This window comes from Hypanus sabinus, chromosome 28 (genome assembly GCF_030144855.1).
Source record: "Hypanus sabinus isolate sHypSab1 chromosome 28, sHypSab1.hap1, whole genome shotgun sequence".
Classification (NCBI taxonomy): domain Eukaryota; kingdom Metazoa; phylum Chordata; class Chondrichthyes; order Myliobatiformes; family Dasyatidae; genus Hypanus; species Hypanus sabinus.
The window spans coordinates 3,346,123-3,370,037 of NC_082733.1; the positions used below are offsets into that span (position 1 = coordinate 3,346,123).

At 35.4% G+C, this 23,915-nt stretch overlaps 1 protein-coding gene across 6 annotated transcripts in view; it reads left to right on the forward strand.

The window, feature by feature from the left end:
• Positions 1–23,915, forward strand: part of LOC132382386 (SHC-transforming protein 1-like) — a 210,744-nt gene that overhangs the window by 94,417 nt on the left and 92,412 nt on the right. The gene's annotated exons all lie outside the window — the stretch shown is intronic.

Here is a 23,915-nt window from a genome sequence, read left to right on the forward strand (position 1 = left end):
TACAAAAAAATAAAAAGGAGAAAAAAAATTAAATCATATGAAAATATTGAATAAAAGGTCACCAAGCTTGGTCAAAATTAAAAGATGTGTCAAACATCTGGTTTCTAATTTTTTCCAAACCTAAACAGGACATAACAGAGGAGAGCCAAAGAAAAACAGTAGGTGGATTAGAATCTTTCCAGTATAACAAGATAGCTCTCCTAGCCAATAAAGTTGAAATGGCTATCAAATGTTGAGCGGAAGCAGGAACACTTCCTGTTTCCTCTGGAATAATCCCAAAGATGCCATAAGTAAATTAGATTGTAAGTCCACACCTTTTGATAACGTTCTAAAAACATCCCTGCAAAAATTATTTAACTTTGCACAGGACCAAAACATATGATTTAGAGTAGCCACCTCAGCATTGCATCTGTCACAGGTGGGGCTTACATTAGAAAAAAATATGCGCTAGTTTATCTTTTGACATGTGCGCCCTGTGTACTACCTTAAACTGAATTAGGGAGTGACATGTGCAGATAGATGAATTATTAACTAAGTAATAAATTTTACTCCATTGATCATCTGAAAGTGAATGCTGAAGTTCCATTTCCCAAGCACGTTTAACCTTATCATGAGGTATCATACGTGCATTCATTAACTATATATATATTATGGCTATCAATCTTTTGAAATGGTTTAAGCTTAAAAATAGCATATATCATATTTGGTAAATGAACAAATGAATAATTCGGTAAAAAATCACGTAAAAAATTCCTAATTTGTAAGTATCTAAAAAATGTGCATTAGATATATCATATTTATCCACTAACTATGAAAAAGACATTAAACAGTCCTCTAAAAACAAATCTAAAAAAGTTTTTATTTCCTTGGTTTTGTTCCCTTGGTTTCCATATTAAAAAAAAGCCTTATCCAGAGTTGATGGTTTACAGACAAGTTAAAATTGATATTACTAGAGAGTACAAAGTTATTTAATTCAAAAAATCTATGAAACTGAAACCAAATTTTTAAAGTATGTTTAACAATAGGACTAAGACCTTGTCTACCTATCCCAGAAAACAAAAAAGGAAGGGGAGCTCCCAATAAAGTAAACCTCCTTACTGAATTCTCCTCCAAATGTAACCATGAAGGACAGTCCTGGTTATCTATACCGTGAATCCAAAAGGTGATATAACAAATATTAATTGTCCAATAATAAAATCTAAAATTTGGTAGCACCAGTCCTCCATCTTTTTCTGATTTTTGCATTAAAGATTTATTCACTCTGGAGCTTTTATTATTCCAAATCTCTGACAGGATCATGGAATCTATTCTACCAAAAAACATTTTCGGAACAAAAGATTGAACCGTATATAAAAATGTATGGAAATGTATATAAAAATTTTGGTAAAATAACCATTTTTATAGCATTTATTCGATCAATTAATGACATCGACATAGACGACCACTTAGAGAATGTTTGTTGTGTATATTCAATTAGAGGAAAGAAATTATACTTATATAAGTCTTTAAAATTTTCAGGAATTTTAATACCAAGGTAAATAAAATAGTTTTTAGCAATATTAAAAGGTATTTGATCATAATAATCAGAGTAATTATTAATAGGAAAAATTCACTTTATTGTAAGTTTAGTTTATATCCAGAGAAAATACTAAATTCAGTAAATATAGATAACATAAAGGGAATAGATTTCCTAGCATCTGAAATGTAAACTAATAAATCATCCGCATATACAAAACATTATGTAGTTTATCCCCTCTCTTAATACCCTGCACAAAATTAGAATCCCTAAGAGCAATAGCAAGTGGTTCGAAAACCAAATTAAATAATAAAGGACTGAGAGGATAACCCTGACAGGTTCCTCTACATAATCTAAAATAAGGAGACTTTTGATTATTAGTTATAACTGCAGCCACCGGGGCTTGATAAATCAGGTTGATCCAGGAAATACATCCCAGACCAAAATTAAACCTCTTCAAAACCTGAAACAAATAAGGCCATTCCACCCTGTCAAAAGCTTTCTCTGCATCCAGAGACGCAATACATTCAGATTCTTTAACTGAGGGGGAATAAATGATATTTAACAATCTTCGAATATTAAAATGTGAGTACCTATTTTTAATAAATCCAGTTTGATCATTTGAGATAACTGCAGGCCAAATATTCTCAAATCTATTGGCTAAAATCTTAGAGAGAATTTAAAAATCTACTTTCAGTAAGGAGATAAGTCTATAGGATGCACATTCCAATAAATTTCCTTTTTTAGGATCAATGAAATTAATGCCTCATAAAAAGTTTTTGGAAGATTCCCAGAGGATATAGAATCAGTGAAAGTTTGACAAAAATGTGGTATAAGCATTTCATTGAAAGTCTTATTAAATTCCACCGTATATCCATCTGGTCCCGGAGCTTTCCTTAATTGCATAGTGGATATAGCTTTAGCTATTTCCTCTTGTTTAATAGGTGCATCTAGTATATTAATATCATGCATTGAGATTTTAGGTATATTTAATTTTTGCAAAACTGTTCATAATAGAAGTATTTCAGAGAATTCAGATTTATAAAGATTGGAATACAAATCCATAATTATCTTATTAATTTCATAAGGATCTAACATTTCAGTTCTATCTGGCCACGTATTTTCAAAATCAGTGAAAGTGAATCTGAGGGAGAGTCAGATTCTCTGGAAAAATCAGATGAAGATAGAGCTAAAAGTCTTTCTGGAAATATAGAAAAGACTTTGATGCAAATAATGCATAAATTAGGCGCATTAAAAGTAATCAAAAGAAAAATGACAAATATGGAGATGATGTTTGATAAAATGACAAAAAGACAGGAAAAAATGGAAAAGAGAATTATAGATTTGGAAACTACAGCGGAAGACATAGTTGAAAGAATGAATAAAATTGAAAATAATACTACTGCCTGGACATCAGAAAGAAAACAATTTATGGAAAAAATTGATAAGCTTGAAAATTTTAGTAGACGAAACAATATTAAAATTGTTGGACTTAAAGAAGATATAGAAGGAGAAGATCCAATAAATTTTTCAAAAATGGATCCCTGAAAAATTGGAAATGGAAGGAGAAACTCTAATTAAGATTGAAAGGGCTCATTGAGCCTTAAGGTCAAGACCTCAAGCTGATCAAAATCCACGATCAATTTTGATAAAATGCTAAAGATACCAAGATAAAGAAAAGATCCTGAAGGTGGCTGCCCAATGTGCCAAAAAGAGAAATGGGCCATTGAAGGCAGTTCTTTTTTACCCTGATATGTTATAACCTTTTGAAGAGAAAGAAGGAATTTAACCCAGCCAAAAAAGTCTTATGGGAAAAGGGTTATAAATTTATAATGCATCACCCAGCAACGCTGATAATTTTTTTGGAGGAGGGAAAAAGAAGATTTTTTACCGATTATCGAGAAGCGGAGGAGTTCGCACAAAAACTTACATTTATTCGCTAATTACACATAGAGACTTCCAAGCGTAATGGATTAAAGATGAAGATAGAGACAGTGAATGGAAGTGATGTACATTTAAGGATGATACAGGGGAGAAAAGCAAAATTTCAGAAATACTAATTGAGAATAGTATTTTTTTTCTTCTTGTATATGTATACTTTTATGTTGCGGGGGGGCTGGGGAGCTTTGGATCGATTACTACAGGATTCAAGTGTGTAATCATGGCGATCGCCATGACCCGTACAACAGAGGGGGGTAATGTTGTGTTCCTTTTTTTTCACAACATTAGTAGGGGGGTATTTTGTTTTTTTCTTTATACTTTATTTTTCTTCCATCTTTCTGCCTGGATGATTAGTGGGGACACACATAGCAACATGGAGAATTTTAAAAAGATTTCCCAAGATACCACGAAAGTTGAAAGATTAGGTATTATTGTAGATTGGAGTAACATAATTAAAAATAATGACTAATTTACTAAATTTTTAAAGTTTTAATGTTAATTGGCTTAATGGACCGGTAAAAAGAAAAATAATTTTAACGTACATTAAAAAAATGAAAACAGATATAGCTTTTTTACAAGAAACACACTTAACAGACAAAGAACATCAGAAATTAAAAAGAGACTGGGTTGGAAATGTTATTGCAACTTCATTTAATTCAAAGGCGAGAGGAGTTGCAATTTTGGTTAATAAAAATTTACCAATTAAAATACAAAACATATTAATTGATTTGGCAGGGAGATATGTAATTACACATTGTCAAATTTTTTCAGAACTATGGACTCTTATGAATATTTATGCACCAAATGTAAATGATGTAAAATTTATACAAGAGGTCTTTTTGAATTTGGCTAACGCACATGACAAAATATTAATAGGTGGAGATTTTAACTTTTGTCTAGATCCAGTTTTAGATAGATCAACAAAGGTTGTCACAAAATCAAAAATAGTAAAATTAACTCTATCATTGATGAAAGACTTAAACTTGATTGATAGATGGAGAAGAATTAATCCAAAAGAAAGAGATTATTCATTTTATTCAAATAGACATAAAACATATTCAAGGATAGATTTTTTCCTATTATCAACAAATATTCAAGATAGAGTGAAAAATGTGGAATATAAAGCGAGAATATTGTCAGATCATTCTCCTTTGATAACGACAATGATAATGACAGATAAAGAGGAATCAATTTATAGATGGAGATTTAATTCAATGTTACTACAAAGTCAAGATTTTTGTGATTTTATGAAAAAGCAGATTCAGTTCTTTTTAGATACAAAAGATACAAATTCACATTCAGTTGATGATAAATTCATATTGTGGGAAGCAATGAAGGCATATTTGAGAGGTCAGATAATAAGTTATACTTCTAAAATTAAGAAGGAATATATGATAGAAATAGATCAATTGGAAAAAGATTACAAAATTAGAAAAAGAATCTCAAAGAAATATGACAGAAGAAAAACGAAGACAACTTATTAATAAGAAGTTACAATATAATACACTCCAGACATATCGAACAGAAAAAGCAATTATGAGAACTAAACAGAGATATTATGAACTAGGTGAAAGATCACATAAGGTCCTTGCCAAAAAGGCTATTGCAGTTACTTGGAAATCAAATACATACTTAAGTATAGATCGTTTGAAGAAGGAAATTTATGGCTGTATTCCACTTGAAAAAAATACTTACAATTTAAGAGATAAATATGAAACATTTTTGAAAATTTGGCGCCCTTATTTACAAAAGACAGGATTAAATATATAGGTGCTCCGAAGATGAAATAATTGGTTATTTGGGGAAAGAAATAAACATATCTACTAAAGTTATTACGAACTCCATGGAGCATGTGGGGATCTTCCGATATCCAGGTACTCTTTCTTTTTTTCCCTTTCTTTCTTTTTTTTAATATAGGGATGTTGGGGGGGAGGGGTTAAGGGGAGGGGGGAAGGGTATATATATGTTTTTTTCATGTATTTTCTTTTATTTCTGTAATTATTTGAAAACTCAATAAAAAGGTTTATAAAAAAAACCTATCATATCCTCTTCCACCACCGCAGTCAGCAGCCCATTCCACACACTCACCACTCTCTGAGTAAAAAACTTACCCCTGACATCTCCTCTGTACCTTCTTCCCAGCACCTTAAACCTGTGTCCTCTTGTGGCATCCATTTCAGCCCTGGGAAAAAGCATCTGACTATCCACACTATCAATGCCTCTCATCATCTTATACACCTCTATCGGGTCACCTCTCATCCACCATCACTCCAAGGAGAAAAGGCCGAGTTTACTCAACCTATTCTCATAAGGCAAGTTCCCCAATCCAGGCAACATCCTTGTAAATCTCCTCAGCACCTGTTCTATGGCTTCCTCATCCTTCCTGTAGTGAGGTGACCAGAACTGAACATAGTACTCTTCTTTAACCAGCGAGTGGCAAATCTGTGGAGTTCTTTGCCACAGGAGTATGTGGAGTCATTAGATATGTTTAAGGCCAATGTTAATGGATTCTCAATTAGTCAGGGCATGAAGGAATATGGGGAAATTGCAGGAGATTAGGGCTGAGAGGGAAAATAGATCCGCCATGTTGAAATGGAGTAGATTCAATGGGTCAATTGGCCTAATTCTGCTCCTATATCTTATGGACCTTTGCAAAAAGATAATATGTATTAACTTTGCAAAGCAGATTTTATGGATATGCTTCTAAATTCACTTTTTGAGTGCTTGAAATGGATGCAGTCTCTCTCCTAGAGTGTTTAAAATGAAGTACTCTACACTCATCATCTTTCAAATACTGGTCATTCTCTCTAATTTTTGAGTTGCCACTTGATCACATCTTACATCCTGCTGAGCTGCAATTTCTCCAATTAATGCTGTAACTGGGTCTCACGACTTATTGCAAGTTTATTTCTTTTGTGCAGCAGTGAACAGAATGGGCCTCAGTGATGAAAATGTTGTCTGGCTCGAGATCAGCATAGTTAAGGCATAGCTTTCTCTGTCCTGTGGTTTGCATGGTTTTGTGGTGTGTCTCTCCTTTTTCATTGTGACCATTTGTAAATTGGACACATGCATTTATCTGTACCTTTAGTTTCAAAGCTATTTTGACACCACATGTTTTCTGGGCATGCATTTCATTTTCCTTCCTGTGATCAAATCTTATTCATGTTAATTATATGTTATTTGTTTTAATTTCATTTGAATGCTGATGTAACCCAGGTTAATTAAACTTAAAATTGTAATGTTAGAAAGTTCTATCTGCAGAGGGAGGAAAAGAAGGTTTACTGATTTTTTTTAAAAAAGAGAATTTGAAAAAAATGTTATGTGAGAGAGGGGTGGGCAGGACACAGGACGGAGAAGGAGAGAAATGTAGCAACGATTAGAAACTGAAGAAAGTGGATAGAGGGGAACAGGTGGATGTTGTATACGTGGATTTCCAGAAGGTGTTCGATAGGTGACTTATAAATAAGATACAGATGCATGGAGTTGGAGGAAGTGTATTGGCATGGATAGTAGATTAGTTAACCAATAGAAGGCAGAGAGTTGGTATAAATGGGTATTGCTCTGGTTGGCAGCCAGTAGTGAGTGGGGTGCTGCAGGGGTCGGTGCTGGGCCCACAGCTGTTTACTATTTAAATTGATGATTTGGAATAAGGGACTGAGTGTAATGTAGCAAAATTTGCTGATGACACTAAACTGAGTGGAAAAGCAAATTGTACAGAGGATGTGTAGAGTCTGCAAAGGGATATAGACATGTTAAGTGTGTAAAGGGGGTTTCTTCTTTTTTCTTTGTTACTGTGTATGTAATCAAAAGGGCTTCTTTGTTTTGTTAACTAGCAGGAATGCTTCTTTGTTGCGAGAGAGTGCTGGGAGAATGGTATTCCTTTGTAAACCAAATGGGGATTAATGTTCTTTCTTCTGAGTCTGTAAGCTTTTGTTGACGGGCTTTTGGGCAGATCGGCGTGAGGGAGAGAACGCAAGCTGGGCGAGGAACGGACCCCATGCGGGGGACCAAGGCCAGGAGGTACTCCGAGGAGGGGGGATGAAGCTAGATGTGCTTGGTTGACCACTTCGGAGGGTCCTGAGCTGCGAGTCGAGGAGTTCGGAGGGGATCGAATGGTGGCCAGAAGACTTCAATAATTGAGCTCCAACGGTTGTGCATGAGGTGGTTTGGACTTTGATAAGTTTGGCGCCTTTTCTTTAATTTTTTTCTTCATATATACTGTATCATTATTAATCACTTAGTTATAGTAACCTTTATAAATTGTACTCATTTAATTGCATATGGTGCACTGTCTGTTTTTGGGCGAGGCGGGGACATCACACAGCATCCACACCAGCCGATTACCCAGTTTGGCGGGGCCGAAGGCTGCTCCCCCTAGACGAGAACGAGCTGAGCGAGCCTGAGGTGACCCAGGGGGTTACAAGTGAGTGGGTCAAGGTCTGGCAGATGGAATACAATGCTGGTAAATGTGAGATCATCCACTTTGGAAGGAATAATAGAGCAGATTATTATTTAAATGGTGGAAGACTGCAGCATGCTATTGTGCAGAGGGACTTGGGATTTATTGTGCATGAATCGCAAAAAGTTGGCTTGCAGGTACAACAGGTTATTATGAAGGCAAATGGAATGTTGGCCTTCATTGCTAGAGGGATTGGATTCAAGAGCAGGAGGTCATGCTGCAACTATGCATGTACTGGCGAGGCTGCACCTGGAGTACTGTGTGCAGTTCTGGTCTCCGTACTTGAAGAAGGGTATACTAGCTTTGGAGGCAGTGCAGAGGAGGTTCATCAGGTTGATTCCAGAGATGAAGGGCTTAACCTATGAGGAAAGATTGAGTCGCCTGGAATTCAGAAGAATGAGAAGGGATCTTATAGAAACATACAAAATTTTGAAAGGGATAGATAAGAAGTAGGAAAGTTGTTTCCATTGGTAGGTGAGACTACAACTCGGGGACATTGCCTCAAGATTCAGGGGAGAAAGCTTACGATGGAGATGAGGAGAAACTGTTTTTCCTAGAGAGTGGTGAATCTGAGGCTTCTTCACTAAATATATTTAAGATACAGTTAGATAGATTTTACATAGTAGGGGAATTAAGGGTTATGGGGAAAAGACAGGTAGATGGAGCTGAGTTTACGGACAGATCAGCCATGATCTTATTGAATGGTGGGGTAGGCTCAATGGGCCAGATGGCCTACTCCTGCTCCTATTTCTTATGTTCTTATTTACATGAACTGTTAAGAGTGGAATTAGTAGTGAGTATCTTTACCCTACTAACTTGAAACCCTCAGGGTGAAACCCCTGGAGGAGAGACAATAGCAATAAAAGATTTATTGAAACTGCAGTTATAACATACAGCAGCTATAATGAGACAATATCAGCAGAGACCAGTGTCCAAAATCCCTACCGGATTTGGGATTTAGTTCTGCAAAATCATACCAAGGCATCAGGTCAAGTTTTGTACAAGTTTGTGAATTAACTTACTGTGGATGATAAACTATTTCATCCAACGAACCAAGATGGCAAACCACCCAAGATGAAGAACCAGCATGGGAACAAAATGTGTACTGAAGCAGAGGATTTAATATGGTTGGATGTATAAGCTTATTTTCATTCAAAGAATATGAATTTGATTTTCTGCAAGAACTGATTACTTTTGCGAAGACTTTGGTAAGTTACTGAATGAGATTTACTTTGTTTAAGAGTTGTGATGTTGGGGAATTGTCGTAATACCAGTTAAACTGTGTATGTATAACTTTTGAATTTGATTTAAACTTGTACTTATTCTGTCTGAAACTGAAGTTGACTATAATACCTGAGAATGGAAATTGTATTTGGTTTTCTAACCAACTAGAGATAAGTAAAAAGGGAAGTTTAATCTGTAAACTTTTAAATAGGGAATACATTAGATCCAATTAGTTAGAGAAATTGGAGTAACAAAGGTTATTCTAATGAATATCACTGATTCTACTTAAACAGGAATTTGGCTTTTGTTGATATCTAAGATTTGGAACCTAAACAGAATGTTTGAGTTTTGAATTGTTCTTGCTCATGTAAATAGTTTGAACATTGTTCTTTTCTTATAAACAAAACCTTATTTCCAGAAGTGTGTGGTTTCTATTCACTGCCTCCTTCCGATACCTGGATTCTTCTGATGGCCTGTCATAACCGAATGTAATTTGATTTTTTCTGAAGAGTGCAACAATTAGTCACACACAGTAAGATTGGTGCTACACAGGTGTTACACTGATTTTATCCATCCCCTTTTATTGGTCTAGTTCTGTGCCTAAGTGAGTTTGAATCAAATCACGTGAAATCAAACAAATCCATGTTATGTACCCTGAGCCAGGTGTAGCAGTGTTGGCTCTGTGACTATGCTCCACTTTCATAAGACACTTAATCAAGACTGATGAGTTAGTTGCATGTGCATTGTTGAAAAAATTACATTTGTACAAGTCTAACGTACAGAAGTACAAGTGTATTGCTTGCTGGAAGTGACATCACAGGTAGAGGATCTGATGAAAGAGGCATTTACTTCATCAGCCAGGGCATAGAGATTTGGAGTTGGACATTATGTTGCAGTTTATACGTCAAAGGTGAGGCCACACTTGTGGTACAGTGTACAATTTTGGTTGTCTTATTAATTTGGAAAAGACATGGGTAATCTGGAAAGAGAAGAGACTTGTGGGAATGTTGCCAGGATGAGAGGGCCAGAATTGTAGAGAGAGGTTGGCCAGGCTGGGTCTTGGAATGTACATGGATGGTGGAAAACTTCATAGGAGTATTTACAGTTATGAAAAACGTAATTAAGGTCATTGGTAATAATTTTTCCCCACGGTTGGGGAGTCCACAACTAGAGGGAATTGACTTTGGGTGAAAGGAAAAAGTTAAAGGGATCTGTAGGAAAACTTCATCACAAAGAGGGTAGAAAGCATAGGATAAGACCAGTATAGCACAGGAACAGGATTTTCAGCTCACTATGTTGTGCTGAGCTAATTAAACTAGTTATTAAATTCCCAACTAAGCTAGAGAGAAATCAATGACCTATGGTCTCACTCAACCGCAGGGAAAAGCCTGCATGTGTTTGACCTGTCTATACCCGTAATGTTATATAGAAGATGTTCCCTCATTCTTCTACATTGTTCAGACACTGCTCAACATCGAAGTGACTATCTCACAAAAGAAGTACAACACAGTACATGTTGTTTAGCCCACAATGTTATGTTAGCCTTTTAACCTACTCTAAGATCAAACAAACTCTACCCTCCTAAATAGTCCTCCATTTTTTTAAATCAGTTATATGCCTATCTAAGAGTTTCTTAAATACCCTATATATCTGCCTCTACCACCACAACTAGTAGGGTATTCCACTCATTCACCACTCTTTTTGGCTTTTCACTAGTTTGGGAACCATCAATCTGGATTGAAGGTCACCAGACCAAAAGACATAGGAGCAGAATTAGGCCATTCAACCCATTGAGTCCATTCTGCCACTTCATCATGGCTGATCCCAGATCCCATTCCTCATACATTTGCCCTCTCACCATATATCTTGATTCCCTGACCAGTCAGGAATCTATCAAGTTTCACTTCGAATATACCCACCGATTTGGGCTCCACCATAGTCTGTGGCAGAGCATTCCACAGATTCACTACTCTCTGGCTAAAAAATACCTCCTTACCTTGCCTCTCAAAGGTTGCCCCTCAATTTTGAGGTTGTGCCCTCTAGTTCTGGATACCCCCAACACAGGAAACATCCTCTCCACATCCAATTTATCTAGTCCTTTCAATATTCGGTAGGTTTCAATGAGATCCCCGTGCATTCTGCTAAGTTCCAGTAAGTACAGGCCCAAAGCTGCCAAACACTCCTCATATGTTAACCCCTTCACTCCCAGAATCATCCTTGTGAAACTCCTCTGGACTCTCTCCAATGACAACACATCCTTTCTGAGATATGGGGCCCAAAACTGTTGATAACACCCAAGTGCAGCTTGACTAGTCTCTTATAAAACCTCAGCATTATCTCTTTGCTTTTATATTCTATTCCCCTTGAAATAAATGCCAAAATTCATAAAGCTATTTTTTCAATGCAATCTGGTAAGGCCCCTGGACTGGATGGCTACCCTGTAGAATTCTATAAAAAATCTGGAAAATTGCTTTCTCTGTTTATGTTGGAAATGCTTAAGGACTCTTTTGTGAAAGGTGATTTACCCTCTACTTTTTAGGAAGCTTCTATTTCTTTAATTCTTAAAAAGGATAAAGATCCTACTGACTGTGCCTCATACAGAACTATTTCATTATTGAATGTTGATGCTAAGATCCTGTCAAAGATAATGGCCAATTGGTTAGAAAATATTTGGGTAAAGTTATTTTTAAAGGTCAAACAGGATTTATAAGGGCGTTATTCCTTTTCAAATGTTCAGAGATGATTTAATATTATATATTTGTCTTCTTTTAAAACTCCACAATGCGTTGCTTTGGATGCTGAAAAAGCATGTGATCGGGTCGAATGGAAATATTTATTTAATGTCTCAGAGAAATTTAGTTTTGGTGTTAATTTTAATAATTGGATTGGAATGATATATAAAACTCCTATTGCTACTGTTATTACTAATAATTGTAGATCCCATTTTTTCAGCTATCTCTGCCTTGCTAAAATTATTTAATGAATTTGGAGATTTTTCAGGAGCTAAAATTAATTTTAATAAAAGTGAACTGTTTCTTTTACATGAATCTGTTTCTATATATATGTTAATACTCCTTTCAAAGTTATGGATTCCTTTAGATATCTAGGTATTATAATCACTAAAAGATGTAAGGATCTTTATAAAACTAATTTTGTTCCCTTGGTATTTAGCAGATGGAACCCACTTAGGTTTTCATTCGCTGGCCGCAAAAGGTTTATATTTATTTCAAAATATCCCTGTGTTCTGACTAAGAAATTTTTTGATCACATTGATTCTATTATCTCATCTTTTATTTGGAATGATAAAAGACCAAGAATTGCTAAATGTCACTTACAAAAATTGAAAAAGGACTGAGGTCTTGCTTTGCCTAATTTAAGAATGTATTACTGGGCTGTTAATGTGCGATACATGTCCTTTTGGTTATACTGGGTTGACAAGAATGAGCGGCCAATTTGGGTAGATTTGGAATTGAAAGCTGTGAAACAGTTTTATTTAACCTTGATATTGGGAGCTGCTCTACCTATACAATTAGCTAAAGTTTACACATCATGAAATTATCTCTGACCCACAGGGTAGATTTTTGTTGATAACTGGTTTACTTTTCCATCAGAAAGTTGTTCTAGTTAATATTTATGCTCCAAACTTTGATTGCCCTGAATTTTTTAGACGTTTATTTACCTCTCTTCCTAATCTAAATGAATATATGTTGATAATGGGTGGAGATTTTAATTGTTGTTTGAATCCTTCGATGGATAGATCTAAACCTATTCGCACTCTTCCGAATAGATCAGCCCTACTTATTAATTCATTTTTGGTTGACTCGGGAATTACAGAAATATGGCGGTTTTTGAACCCTAAAGATAAAGAATTTTCTTTTTTTTCACATGTATATCATAGCTACTCTAGAATTGACTATTTTCTTATTGATCATCAGTTATTAACGGATGTTATTGATTGTAAATATGATTCTATTACTATTTCGGATCATGCACCTTTGAAGTTATCTATTAAGATTTCGGACTATTCCAATAACACCAGATCTTGGAGACTTAACGCTACTTTGCTTCAAGACCCAGAATTTATTACTTATATAAAACAGCAAATTGACTTGTTCTTTTCTACAAACTGTACTGAAGAAATCGACAGAGGAATACTTTGGGACTCTTTTAAGGCTTTTATTCGTGGTCAAATTATCTCATATTCTGTTGGTAAAAGAAAACAAAGATATTTAGATATTGCTTTATTGGTGGATAAAATTAAGGAAATTGATAAGATTTATTCCGTGACTCCTACCAAAGAACTTTATAAGAAGAGAGTTGAGCTTCAAATGGAACATAGTTTACTATTATCTTCTTCAATTGAAAATCAATTAATTAGGACCAGGGCTCAATTTTATATTCATAGTGACCGTACTGGTAAACTGTTAGCTAATCAATTAAAGGCTATCTCGACTAAGCGACAAATTATTAAAATTCGCAAATCAGACGGTAACTTAACTACTGATCATAAAGAAATTAATAATACCTTTCAAGATTTTTATAAATCTTTATATCATTCAGAATTTGATGGTGACCAGTCCATGATAGATAATTTTTTTAACAATTTGAATATTCCTAAACTGACTGATGAAGATCATAGTCTGTTAGATGCTCCTATTTCTATAGTGGAAATAGGAGAGGCTATTTCATCAATGAACTCAGGGAAAGCTCCTGGTCCTGATGGTTATATAGTAGAATTTTTTAAAACTTTTTCTTCTTTGCTTTCTCCTTGGTTATGTGAAATTTTTAATGATGCGTTTGCTAAGAAGAGATTACCTCAATCTTTTTATGAAGCTAATATTTCTCTAATTCTTAAAAAAGATAAAGATCCTACTTTATGTACATCTTATCGCCCTATATCATTATTAAATGTAGATTCTAAGATTCTTACAAAAATTTTAGCTATTAGATTAGAAAAAGTACTGTCTCAGATTATTTCAGAAGATCAAACTGGTTTTATGAGGAATCGGTATTCCTTTTTTAATGTTAGAAAATTGATTAATATAATTCATACTTCACCACCCACAATCCCAGAATGTGTTATTTCATTAGATGCTGAAAAAGCTTTTGATAGAGTTGAATGGATATATTTATTTAATACATTGAGAAATTTTAATTTTAGTCCTAATTTTATATCATGGATTAAATTAATATATCATAAACCTGTTGCTTCTGTTTTTACGAATAACCACAGATCCTCTTTTTTTCAATTATCTCGTGGTACGAGACAAGGTTGTCCCTTAAGTCCTTTATTATTTAATATTGCATTAGAACCTTTAGCTATTGCTATTCGTGAATCTCCTAATATTTTTGGTATTACCCGTAATGAGAAGTTATATAAATTATCTCTTTATGCTGATGATTTGCTGTTATATATTTCTGACCCTGATAGGTCTATTCCTGCTATTTTATCCTTGTTGGTTCAATTTGGTACTTTTTCTGGTTATAAACTAAATTTAGATAAGAGTGAATTATTTCCTTTAAATGCACAAACTTTATTGACTGATAGGACACCATTTAAAGTTGTTACTGATAACTTCACTTATCTAGGTATAAAAATTACCAAGAAATATAAAGATTTATTTAGAATGAATTTTTTACCTATGCTTCATCAAATTCATCAACTTACTACAAGATGGTCTCCCTTGTTTTTATCATTAATTGGTCGGATTAATGCTGTCAAAATGATGATTTTACCGAAATTTTTATATTTATTTCAAGCCCTACCAGTTTTTATTCCTAAATCTTTTTTTGATAACATTGATTCAAAAATTTCTTCATTTGTGTGGCAAAATAAAAACCCTAGGTTAAGTAAAAAGCAATTACAAAAATCAAAAAAAGATGGTGGTTTAGCTTTACCTAATTTTAGATTTTATTATTGGGCAAATAATATTCGTAATTTATTGTATTGGAAATTAGATTTGGATTCACCACTGTGCCCACAGTGGGTAAATTTGGAATGTAATGAGGTAAAGGGATATTCTCTATTCTCTGTTCTTGGTTCTTGTCTTCCTGCGGATTTAGTTAAATTTAATAAACAAATATTTAATCCTGTTATTAAACATACATTACGAATTTGGTTTCAATTTCGTAAGTTTTTTATTTTGAAAAACTTTGTTCTTGATAGCCCTATCTTATTTAATTTCTTTTTCAAACCTTCCTGGACAGATCAAGCTTTTAACATATGGAAAAGGAAAGGTATAAAATGTTTTCGTGATCTCTTTTTTGAAGATACTTTGATGTCATTTGATCAACTTTCTAATAAATTTGAATTACCTAAATCTAATTTTTTCAGATATTTACAAATTAGAAATTTTTTACATAAAGTTTTACCATCTTTTCCTAATTCAACTTTGATGGACACTACAGATTTGATCTTTACCTTAAATCCTTGTCAGAAGGGATTAGTAGCTTTTATTTATAATATGATTATGAAGATACAACCAGAAATATCAGTTAGAATTAAGCAAGAATGGGAAAAAGAACTTCAATACAACATATCAACAGATAAATGGGAAAAAATTTTGCAAATGGTTAATTCTTCTTCTATATGTGCTAAACATGCTTTAATACAATTTAAAATTGTACATAGAGCTCATATGTCTAAAGATAAACTTGCTCGATTCTATTCTCATATTAACCCTCTATGTGACAGATGTCATTTAGCAGTGGCCTCATTGACCCATATGTTTTGGTCATGTCCCACTTTACATAATTATTGGAAGGATATATTTACTACTATTTCCTCAATTTGGAATATAGATTTACAACCTCATTTTATTACTGCAATTTTTGGCATACCAAATGAAGATGGCAATCAGTTTTCCCCCTCAATCAGACGAATGATTGCTTTTGTAACATTAATGGCCAGAAGGTCTATACTACAAAATTGGAAAGAAGTAAATCCTCCTACTACATTTCAGTGGCTTTCTCAAACTATTTCTTATCTGAGTTTGGAAAAAATTAGAAGCACTATTTTTGACTCATCAATTAAATTTGAAGAAACTTGGAGACCGTTTATTCGACATTTTCATATGAATTAATTTGGCCTTCTCCAGACCTTTCTGCTTATTCATGTTCAGGTATGGAGTTCCGGAGTTCTTTGACACTACCTTATACTTGTAAACTGTTATTATTGCCTATGTTAGTTTAGTTTAGTGTTTTATTTTTTTTAATATATATTTTTTCTCACATATTTTTAAATATTTTTTTTCTTTTTTAATGGTTATTTGTTTTTTTTTCATATAATCATGTGGACTTGATTAAGGTATTTTCTTTTGTTGATGTTTAGTAGGATATTATTATCTTATTATCAATGTGATTTCAAGTCTATTGTATTTATAATTTACTTATTACTATGTTATTTTTTTTGTGTATATGTGAAAATCAATAAAAAGATTGAAAAAGAAAAGAATTAGCTAAAGTTGCTAATTTAAATTTATACCCTGGATTAAGTATTCTTTACAAATTTGGCTCCAGTTCCGTAATTTTTTTAATTCTTAAAAAATTTAAACTTCATAGTTTAATTTATTGAAACTATTTTTAAGCCTTCTTTGAGCTATCCAATTTTTTTATTTCAGAAAAATAAAGGTATTAATTCTTTTTTGATCTATTTAAAGAAGATAGACTGATGTCTTTTGAACAATTAGTTGACAAATACTCTCTTTCATATTCACACTTGTTACAATACCTTCAAGTTAGACATTTCTTACAAAAATATTAAAGTAATTTTCCTTGCATATTAGAGGTTGACCTGTCAGATACTATTATGAGTATGAACCCTTTGATGAAAGGTTCCATTGGAAGAATTTATAATTTATTATTACAATGGGATAAACACCCTTTTTTTAAGATTAAACAAGATTGGGAAAAGGAACTCAATTTGACTTTTATAACAGAGGACTGGATGCAGATCTTGAAGTTGGTTAACTCTTCCTCGATTTGTGCTAGCCATTCATTGATTCAATTTAAAATTGTACATCGTTATTATCTGATGAAGGAGAGTTTGTCTAAACTCTTTCCTAATGTTGATAGTTATTGTGATAGATGTAAAACTGAAACAGCTACACTGACACACACGTTTTGGTCTTGTTCTCTATTGGAACAGTTTTGGAAGTCAGTTTTTTCTACAATTTCTAAAGCACTTAAAATTAATTTACAACCTAACAAATTAACTGTACTCTTTGGAATAATACCTCAAAATATCTGTGGTATTTCTTTGTCTGACCAACATGTTTGTTACCTTGATAGCTAGGAGGGCCATTCTGTTGAAGTGGAAGGATATGTCAGCTCCCACTCTGTCACAATGGTTCTCTCACGTGATGCACGGACTATTTGGCATGGACTAGAATGGCCGAGATGGCCTGTTTCTGTGCTGTAATTGTTATATGGTTATATGTCTTAGTTTGGAGAAAATTAGAAGTCGAACCTTTGAACCTATGTTTGATTTTGAGAAAAGATGGGGTTTATTTGCTTGTTAGTACTATTTAAGTTAATTTATAGATTTCCTCCAGGATCTAATTATAAATTTTGGCATAATCTTTTTTGCTGGCGGTTTGATGTTTATCTTTAAAAGCTTTTTGTATGACACATGGCTCCGGGTTGAGCACCTAATGAGTTATTTTTTTCTCTCACTTTTTTCTTGCTTTAGTAGTGTTTCCTTTACTTTTCTTCACTTTTTTTTGTGCACCATATTTTTCAATCCTTAATATTGTTTTTTTTTTCTCTTTTGAGACATTGTAAAAATGTTACTCTTGTTATTTTGGATAATAACAATAATAATAAAAATTCTTTTACCAAAGTGCATTTATCATACATTTCCCAACACTGTACATGTTTGGCCCATTCTTCTAATTTGTTTTAAGTCCTGCTGCAATCGCATTGCTTCCTCACCACTGCCTACCCGTCCATCTATCTTCCTAAAAAACACCATGCGAGGGAGGGGTGGGCTGGACACAGGACGGACAAGGAGAGAAACACAGCATCAATTAAAAGCTGAAGACATGAACTGTTTAGAGTGGAATTAGGAGTGAGCATCTTTACCCTACTAACTTGAAACCCTCAGGGTGAAACCCCTGGAGGAGAGACAATAGTGATAAAAGATTCACTGAAGCTACAGCTATAACACGCAGCAGCTATAACGAGACAATATCGGCAAAGACCAGTGTCCAAAATCCCTACTTTGTGTTTGGTAATTAGTTCTGTAAAATCATACCAGCTCAAGTTTTGTACAAATTTGTGAACTGCCTTTCCGTGGATGATCAACTATTTCATTCCAAAGAACCAAGAAACACAATGCAGAGCACCCAAGATGAAGAACCAGCATGGGAATGAAATGTGTAATGATGCAGAGGATTTAGTACAGTTGGATGTATAAGTTTATTCTCATTTGAAGAATCCGAATTTGATTTTCTGCAAGAACTGATTATTTGTGCAAAGACTTTGATAAGTTACTGAATGAGATTTACTTTGTTTAAGAGTTATGATGTTGGAGGATTGTCATAATACGAGTTAAACTGTGTATTTATAATTTTTGAATTTGAATTTAAACTTGTAGATATACTGCCTGGAATTGAAACTGAAGTTAACTATAATACTTGAGAATAGGAATTTTATTTGGTTTTCTTACCAACTAGGGATAAGTAAAAAAGAAAGTTTAGTCTGTGTGAACTACATATACCTGTACGGACACGCCCCCTGCTGACTGCTCCTGTGGCTCCTCCCACAGACCCCGGTATAAAGGCGACTGAGGTCTGAGCCCGGCCTCTCTGTCTCCAGGATGTAGTATGGTGGTCAACCACTGCTTGTTCCTTCTTCCATTCAATTAAAGCCGATATCTCGCCTTTACGTCTCAGAGAGAGTTATTGATGGTGCATCAGTCTGTAAACTTTAAAATAGGGAACAACACTGATCTAATTAGTTAAAGAAATTGGAGTAACAAAGGTTATTCTAATGAATATCACTGATTCTACTTAAACAGGAATTCGGCATTTGTTAATGTCTAAGATTTAGAACCTCAACAGAATGTTTGAATTTTGAATTGTCTTGCTCATGTAAATATCTTGTGCATATTGTTTTTTTCTTGTAAACAAAACCTTATTTCCAGAAGTGTGTGGTTTCTCTTCACTGCCTCGTTCCGATACCTGGATTCTTCTAATGGCCTATTAGCACAGAGTGTAATTTGATTTTCGCTAAGGAGTGCGACAACTAGTCACACACAGTAAGACTGGTGTTACACAATGGCACTCACTCCTGCTTCCTGATGCTGATAGACCTCTGGCACACTGTTAGTGTCTTCCACAGTGAAGACTGAATCAAAGTAGGATGTTCATCTGCCATTCTTTGTTCTCACCAGTATCATTTTCCAGTTGTCCAGAATCAACCCGCATCTCCCTTTTACTGTCATAATTCATCTTTTCTTCTTATATAATTTTTAGTTTCCTCTTAAACTACTTCTGTATGCTTTCAGAATAAGCAGATAATATCTTAGGAGAATGAACTAAACAAAAACAAGACCATAATTCATAATCCAAAAGACTAGAATTATGCCATTTACTCCATGGAGTCTATGCCACCACCTGGTTATGGCTAATTCACTTCTCTCAAACCCATTCTCCTGCCTTCTCCCCATATCTTTTACATGCCAATTTATAAATTTCCACTTTAAATACACTCAATGACTTGGCCTGCACAGCCGCCTGTGGTAATGAATTCCACAGATTCTGTGGCTAAAGGAACTCCTCTTTATCTCCATTCTAAATGGGTGTCCCTCTGTTCGAAGGATGTGCCCTGTAGTCCTCGACTTCCCCCACTGGAGGAAACATGTTTTTCACATCCACTCTATCTAGGGCTTTAACATTTCATAAATTTCAATGAGATACTCCTTATTTATCTAAATTCCAGTCAGTACAAGCCCAAAGCCATCAAACGCTACTTATATGATAAGCCTCTCATTCCTGGAATCATTTTTGTCAGCCTCCTCTGGACCTACTCCAATGCCAGTGCATCCTTTCTTAGATGAGGGACTGCTCACAATACTCTGTGCAGTCTGACCAATGCTTTACAAAGCCACAGCATCACACCCTTGCTCTTATATTCAAGTTCCTTGAAATGAAAGCTAACATTGCATTTGTTTTCCTGACGACCAACTCCACCTGTTAATCTTTAGGGAATCATGCATGAGAGCTCCTCGGATTTTTGAATTGTATTCTTGTTTAGAATATTTTCTCTGTTTTTATTCCTTCTGCCAAAGTGCATGACCATACACTTCCTGACACTGTATCCCATCTGCCACATCTTTGCCCATTTCCTAATCTGTCTAATTCCTTCTGCAGATTCCCTGTTTCGCCAACACTATCTACCCCTCCATCTATCTTTGTATCATCCGCAGACTTAGTCAGAAAGCCATTGATTCCATCATCTACGAAGTACAACAAGATCTAGGTGTTCTTATACATCAGTCAATGAAAGCAAGCATGCAGGTGCAGCAAGCAGTGAAGAAAGCTAATGGCATGCTGGCTTTTATAACAAGAGGAATTGAGTATAGGAGTAAAGAGGTCCTTCTGCAGCTGTACAGGGCCCTGGTGAGACCACACCTGGAGTATTGTATTCAGTTTTGGTCTCCAAATTTGAGGAAGGACATTCTTGCTATTGAGGGAGTGCAGCGTAGGTTCACAAGGTTAATTCCCGGAATGGCGGGACTGTCATATGTTGAAAGATTGGAGCGACTGGGCTTGTATACACTGGAACTTAGAAGGATGAGAGGGGATCTGATTGAAACATATAAGATTATTAAGGGATTGGACACACTGGAGGCAGGAAGCATGTTCCCACTGATGGGTGAGTCCAGAACTAGAGGCCACAGTTTAAGAATAAGGGGTAGGCCATTTAGAACAGAGATGCAGAAAAACTTTTTCACCCAGAGAGTGGTGGATATGTGGAATGCTCTGCCCCAGAAGGCAGTGGAAGCCATGTGTCTGGATGCATTCAGGAGAGAGTTAGATAGAGCTCTTATAGATAGCAGGATTAAGGGATATGGGGAGAAGGCAGGAACGGGGTACTGATTGTGTATGATCAGCCATGATCACAGTGAATGGCAGTGCTGGCTAGAAGGACCAAATGGCCTACTCCTGCACCTACTGTCTATTATCTAAATCATTGACATATAGCATAAAAAGCAGTCCCAACACTGACCACTACAGAACCCCACTAGTCATTGGCAGCCAATCAGAAAAAAGTTCCCTTTATTTCCACTCTAAGCCTCTTGCCAATCAGCAAATGCTCTATCTATGCTGGTATCTTTCCTGTAATTCCATGGGCTCTTATCTTTGCTAAGCTGCCTCATGTGCGGCACCTTGTCAGGGGCCTTCTGAAAATCCAAGTACACATAGTTCACTGATTGTCCTGCTTGTTATTTTCTCAAAGAATTCCAACACATTTGTCAGGCAAGGTTTTCGATTCAGAAAACCATGCTGACTTTGGCCTATTTTAGCATGTGTCTCTAAGTACCCTGAATCCTCATCCTTAATAATTGATTACAACATCTTCTCAACCAATTGATGTCAGGCTAACTGGCGTACAATTTGATTTGTTCTGCCTCCATCCCTTCTTGAAGAGTGGAGTGACATTTGCAATTTCTAGAACTTCAGAAACATGCCAGAATCTAGTGATTCTTGAAAGATCATTATTACCGTCTGCACAATCTCTTCAAATACCTCTATCAGAAACCTAGGGTGTATCCATCTGGTGCAGCTACTTTCAGAGCTTTCAAGTACCTTCTCCCTAGTATTAGCAACTGCACTCACTTCTGCCCACTGACACTCTGAACGGTTGGAATACTGCTAGTGTCTTCTACAGAGAAGACCAATGCAAAATACTTATTCAGTTCATCTGCCATTTCCTTGTCCCCCATTATTACTTCTTCAGTGTCATTTTCGGTGTTGCGATATCCAGTTTTCCCTCTCTTTTGTTCTTTAAGCAGAACTGTGCATAGGTTTTACATTGCTAGGGTGCCTTTGACTTTAGCACAGTACTGTATTTGTTAACATGGAGCAGAGAACGAGTTTGTAAATCTGGTAGACACAAGGGATATTAGGAATAGTGAGGTTGTAGTGCCACAGGAGGGTTGGGGGACAGGTAGCAGAGAAACAATATTGGGTGGGGGGGGGCATGGGTACAGGGACACCCAGTCCTCAGACGCCAGGCAAGGTAATTTCATTCCAAACAATTGGTTTATTGATCATTAAGAATGCCCTTCTGGTGCTTCCCACTCCCTCCCTCTCCCTTCCCCTTTTCCCAACAATGATTCCCCACTCCCTGCCCCCTTCCCACTCTCAGCCCACAAAAGAGACCAATATTAGAATCAGGTTTATCATCACTGACAAATGTCATGAAATTTGTTGTTTTTTTGTGGCAGCAGTACAATGCAATGCATAAATTAGTAAAGTACTATGCAGAATTCATAGGCATACTAGCTAAATATATGTGCCTAAAACTTTTGCACAGTATTGTATATCTGTAAAAAACTTCTGGTATCCTCTTTAATATTATTGGTTAGTGTGGTAAATTATGTGTACCTGTCTGGACACGTCCCTCTGCTGACTGCTCCTGAGTACAACAGTTTTTATAGGCAACACATATCTGAAAAAGGTTCTGAAATGTTAATCAGGCAGTTACTTGCAAAATGTAACTTGGTTTTAATTTGGAAGAGAGTTCAAGGAGCTCCGGTAAAGTTGCAAGCATTGGGCTTTTGTGAGTGTAAGGAACCAGAATCTATTGTGCATGCATTTAGGATATTGCATGGGAGAGACAAAAGTGGATGCAATGACCAATTCCTAGCTGGATGAAGGGAAGGCCAAAAAGAGAAGAGCCAGTGGAAATATAGAAACAGGATTCATCCAATGATGTTGTGGATGAGGAAACGGAGAGATCAGATCATAAAGGAAACAATAGGATCAGTAAGAGAATACTCCTGTGTACCAAATGCACCTTTCGAAGATCAAGATGCAAATCCAAGAAGGAAGAAAAAGGAAAAGAAAGAGAAGGATGGCATAAGTGCTATGGAAATGGAAGAGGATAAGCGAGCCTAATTTCTTGAGAAATTAGCAAATTCAGAGATCCTCACAAGAAACTAGTAGAAGTTTCTACTAGTTTGGAAGGTGAGGAATTAAAAAAGGAGAGAAGCAAGGATTGAAATACATCCAGAGAGAAAGGTCATGTAAAGGGGAAAAAGGTATCCAGAGCTGTCGGAGGCATTTCCTGCGGTCACAGAGTCAACTCCTACAACCACAATGGAGGAGGCCCTGACACTGAACCTGAGATTGGTTTTGTTTTGTCTGTACAACTACCTATCAAATAAATGCACACACTGAGAGGAGAAGTTAACGTGTAAATTCACTTTTCAGAGAGAGCAACAAATCAATGCGGATGTGTAAATTTTGTAAAGTCATTGCACTCTAGAAATAGATCCATACATTAGAGTTTTCACAGCCACAAATCTCTCCTGCCAAGAAGAGTGACCTCCTTTATCAGAACTGATACTATCCCACAAGAGCAAAAAAGCTTTGCAGTGATTAAATCTCTACGTCTCAAAGTTTAAAATTGCTGTGGATGTCTGTGTAGTAGTTATATAATTTACTGTGCATATATTTGAAATGCATTATATATTGCGTTGGAGTTTATAGCTAAGCAGGATTGAATATCGTGTATTTAATATTTAAGTAGTATTTGAGTAGTATT